The following is a 5,447-nucleotide window of genomic DNA, read 5'->3' as shown; positions in this document are numbered from 1 at the left end:
CGCACACACACACACACACACACACACAATTATTTATAATATTAAATTATATTATTAACTAATTATATAATTACACACGCTAATTATACAAATTTAAATAGACTTAAACAAAATATAATAGATTAGAGATATTGATTACAAATATTGCCTCTGTTTCGTTTGCCTCTGTTTTTTCTTTTCCTTTCTAAGCAACATTTGCTATACTTTCAATTGAATCAGCAACTGTGAACAGTTATTACATATAAAATGGAGCATCTCTAATATTTCCATCGTGAATTAAGTTAATCTATCAAATAATATCTCCATCAAATATTGTTACACTAACGGCACGTTCACTCGCTTTGATTCGTGTGACAAATTCACGCGCGTCTCGTGAAAATAAAAGACACGTTTTTTTTTAACAAGAACACGAACGTTTTCTTATTGTAATTTTCATAAACATATAAAATATCAAAGCTCTAAATCACAACAATCATCGTTATAGGTAGAGTATCCTCTTTTGTCTTTTGGATGTACTATAAGAACTGCGAGAAACTTTGGCGCACACTTATTGCGTATACAGACACTTTAAGTCAACAAAGTGGCTATTCTGCTCGCCGACGCCAAACAAATGATTGGGCGCGTTCAAGTTGACAAAGCAACTAGAATGCTCGCCGAGCAAATGATTAGGTCTGTTCGTGTTACTTGAAATCCTTAAAAATTTTTTAACTTAAAATAAGATAAATATATATTTGGACATTGGAAAAGAAAAACAACGAAGATGCTGAGTGTAAAAAATATATGCAACGCAAATATTGTTTATACGCTCGCAGCTCGCTTGCGTATTTTGCGCGCACAACATTTCCGCAATCGAAAGAATAAAAACACAGATTAGAAGATAAAGAAACTTTATTTACACTCTCGATTCTCGAGAAATTTCACAACAGAATTGCGTTGACGATAACAAAAATTCCGTTAATTGTATCCATTAATTAGTACGTAATTAATTAAAATGTACACCAAAACATTCACTCGAAGCCAAGCTTCCTTGAACCCTGAATTTGAAAAAAAGACAGCTCATTAATCAGACGTTTAGTTGTTGCCAGCAAATAATAAGACTGCTGACTAAGACTGATAGAAAAGAAAACGTACTTGATATGTTTTTTCTAAATGCATTCAATACTGCTCATTAACGATTTAATGGGTTCTTATTGCGTCTGATTAGATCAACAACTAATGGAACATGACAATGTTAAGTGTATTATTTTATATGTATTTATTATCATGACATTAATAATGTAATTAATTACTTGTATGAGACGTGTAATTTTCAATTATAAATCGAAACAATAAAAACATATTAATTTACTTGATTCATATTACAATACATATTGCAATTTAATATAAACATTTATTCCCAAAAGAATACAGTTTTTTCCTGAAATAAATAAATGTTTAATAGTGCAATCCAGAGAATTGACGGATAACGAATCTATAATCATCACTTATAGAATTTATCGTTATGAACGTGTTTGAGTACTATGACCGAAATAACTTACTAAATGAGAAATGTTTGATTTCAACAGCACGAATATCTAACTCTGAATTTCTTCATTTCTTTTCAATAATAACGTTCGGTAAACTTAATCATGACATTCTATATTTAGTTCCAAGAAAATGATAAATGGTTTAGTAAAACGTCATTCTAGAATTCCACGAACATATGAGTATTCCCGTACATTTTTATGTACCATAGCGATAAACAACATGCGATATCTGCGAATGCTTAGAAGTTAAGACTTCGTAGTCACGACTCAGCGCTTCAGATAAGATTATCTATCGCCGAATTATCTATAATTTATATATCAGAAACGTAATTAACTAAATAAAATGTTATTAATCACATAATTAACAATTAGATCCTAATACTTCTACTGATTTTGAGATGCTATTTTGAGATGTAATATAATATAATAACAAACATTTACGAAAGTTGTAGAAAAATTTCAAACTTTAAATTCCTGAGACATCTTAAATTTCACAATTTATTTCATTTAACGATACTCGACAATAGAAAAATGTCCAAACAAAAATTTTTCGTGTGAAATATCAAAATTTATATGTAATCATCGAAGAGAATAGTTTGCAATACATAAATAACATTCAACAAAATATCGATACTGTTTGTCGCAAAGAATGATTAGCATTCGGCTATTATTATGTCCCCTAAAAATTACAAGAAATAAATAGATTAAAAATATGCATTACATATTTACCAATAACAATTCTTTGCGGATTATTAAACTATAATATCGGAAATTATTCTTCCGATGATTAATATCCGATACTTCACGGGAATGATTTTCTTCCCTGGCAAATATAAAAATCGGAGCGTAAATGAAAGGAGTAAAAAGAAATTGATAAAAACTGAAAAGAAATTTTTAAGAAGTGCAAACTAGAAAAGCAAAACGTTTATTTCAAAAAGAAATAATTATCTTAAAAATTCCTTTTATGTTGCATTGTTCCAATTTGCGTTTTCTGAAAGTTTCTCCATTTGCGGTATTACTTATCACTCTTGTGTTCGACTTGTACGCTTCGATTTGTATCATCATTTATTTCCGTTATCAACTAAAAAATTACATTCTATCAAAGAAATTCGCCGACAAAAGGACGGTCACTAGATTCATATCGACATAACAGAAGATCATATGGAATTGAAAATATTGGAACGGCTGAATCTTCTTCGTCCCCAATAAGAAATGTTGCTGTTCCAGTCTAAATATAAATGTTTTTAAAATGTAATAATTAATATTAATCGAAAACATATGCCTTAAAAATATTTCCATAATAAATGTATTTATATATAATATATCAGAAGCTATTAAAACCATACATGCTTACGATAAATTTTGGTATAAATATAACATCGGCTTAGTAGTTCCCTATATAATAATGTAGTCGATTTTCCCATGTAGATTTGCTCAGATTTGCACTAGTAAGCACAAACCAGGGAATATTTTTCGAAATTCTTGTGTAGGATTTAATATGAGGCATTGCACGATCTCATCCTGTTCGGTTAGCTTTCCATTTGCTGTAAAAATTAAGAAATAAATATCCAAATTCTGGATGTAGAAAAAATGATTATAACTTATTATGAATATGATTTTTGTCATCGAATGCCTTTTTGCCGTGTACGACAAACCGCGATTAAGTTTTGACAATCAAAGCTTTGTTTATAATTCTCTATTGATGGATAAATAAATTGGAACTGTGGATGATTCTTTAAACCCATAGTAATCTCCTTCGACATACGTCGAATTATGTCTTTCAACAATCAACTTTCGATGGTTGAAAACAAAGCAGCCTCTGATGATTATAGGCCATTGTGCATCTGGCGATAGTGTGACATAGCAATAAAACATACGCCAATTTCTTGTATCTTCAAAAATCGGCTTCAACTTTGTGAATTCCGGGAACAGAAGCGACGAGAAACACGTTCACGTCTGAAAAATCCGCTTTCCATATTGTATATATCCATTGCGTCAAAGCTGGTTGTTCATATTTACTGAGACTTATCGCTCGAAATCTTTTTTAAAACCCATTGGAGATTCCCTATCATTAGGATTTGCGGATTCTGGCAGGCGGGGCAAATGAGGCGATATCCACAATCTAATCAAGAAATAATAAAAAGATGTTTATAAAGAGATGTTTATAAACACACAATATATAAAACTAATAAAAAATATCGAAGAAAATTTAATAGGGATTCTTGTGTCCTGTTTTCCCAGTCCTCAGAATACAAATTGGCAGTAGAAACAATCACTCTGATTTCATTTTTGTATTGCAGGATCATGATCTTTGTATGACAACCATATTTGGTCGGCATGTCTACTATTAATGTAATGTTGTTTCTCAATTTTTCATTATATCTTCCAGATAGAATTGTCATATTAGTACGACCAGCCAACAGATATTGCAAACACAATCATCTGACGTCTACAACAAAATTTAAATGAAGACTATTAACAATTTCTCCAAGACTACGGTCAAGAATCTTAGAGAATGTTATGGATAACTGTTGATTATAAGTCTATTTAGAATCTTCGATTCTCGTAAAGAATAAATGATAAGGTGCTGAAGAAGCATATTTCATTGCAAACCTTCCTGGTTTCACAACCATTATTGGATACCCAAATTGTTTCAGCATATGAATAGCCTTATTTCTAACTTTCTTTCTTGACTTTTTCGAATTAAACTCTTGATACGAATCCAGATATTCCATTGTAGATATAATTGATCTTTCTCATTATTTCTAGAAGTAATTTGAAAGTTATCGATATCCTGCTAATTATTTATGCAATTATTGCTTTCTGTACTCTCCTGTCTAATCCTTTCTGAATCAAAAGAGCCAGCTTCTGATGCCTCCTGACTTTTCTTTCTTGTCTAATAAAAAAATTTATTTTTATTGTGTTTATGCTTCACAATTTAAAGTTCATAATCTTATTATCTTAATTTCACTAATCTTATTGCTTTTCGAACTCTTATTCTTCGTCAGTCAAAGCTTTAGAAAGTGTTTTAACTCCTGCAGCCATTTATTCAAATTTATCTTCCTTTGCACTAGCTGTTGATTTCTTGATAATGACTTTTTATTTTTTCCTTCAAATTTTTTTTTGTAATAGACAAAAATTGTATTTTAATAGATTAAGCAATTATCATAATAACTGTACTTACGTATATTGCACATTTTATCCTAAGGATATCCTAGATTTCCAAATGCAATCCTAGAGACGACTGAGATAATATCTAGAATATTGCGATAAAATATCGCCAGAAATATCTGATTGTTATATACAGAATGTCCGGTTTTGACAAAGTGCTAGTGTATAGATAGAGGATTAAATTGAGTCGAAAAGTCTCCTATCATTTTTCAATTTTTGTAATATTTTTTTAGTTATCCAATGAACAGAAAATTGACGTAGAAAACAACTGTAAGGTACATTTAAGAGTTCTTTAAGAAACATCTTTATAATATTTTATAAAAAAACTTTGAAAAAAATCTTAAAATTGTCTTATATGCATCGATTTTACCCACTTATTCAATCTTTAGAATTTTTCGTTTACTATTGCGAAATTAATATAATGGGAGAGGACTTTTCGACTCAGTCAGTCCGTTTTATGCATACGAGCTTTGTCAAAACTTACCGGACACCCCATAGATAGGATCTATGTGATATCGATTATTATATAATAAACCAATATATAACAAACCAATTTAAAGTAACCGATTAAAAGTAAGCGATAGGAATTGATAAGCTGTTACTTCATAAGATATTATTATAATATTATTGACATATCGTTTTATTTTTTAAAACAAAATTATTTGATTCCTATCATTCTTTTTTGGTGAAAGCGCATTTAATCATTGTATAGAATTTTTGTAGTACGTTATTTTTTTTTATTCTCTTATT

The 5,447-nt window shown here is 29.9% G+C and overlaps 1 pseudogene; it reads right to left on the bottom strand.

Annotated features, from left to right (window-relative positions):
* Window positions 1-2,625: 2,625 nt before the first annotated feature.
* Window positions 2,626-5,193, bottom strand: LOC105617126 (annotated as a pseudogene).
* Window positions 5,194-5,447: the final 254 nt, after the last annotated feature.

Source organism: Atta cephalotes (assembly GCF_000143395.1).
Source record: "Atta cephalotes unplaced genomic scaffold scaffold00011, whole genome shotgun sequence".
NCBI classification, from domain to species: domain Eukaryota; kingdom Metazoa; phylum Arthropoda; class Insecta; order Hymenoptera; family Formicidae; genus Atta; species Atta cephalotes.
Note: the sequence above shows the minus strand (reverse complement) of the source record. Positions and strands in the feature narration are given on the sequence as shown.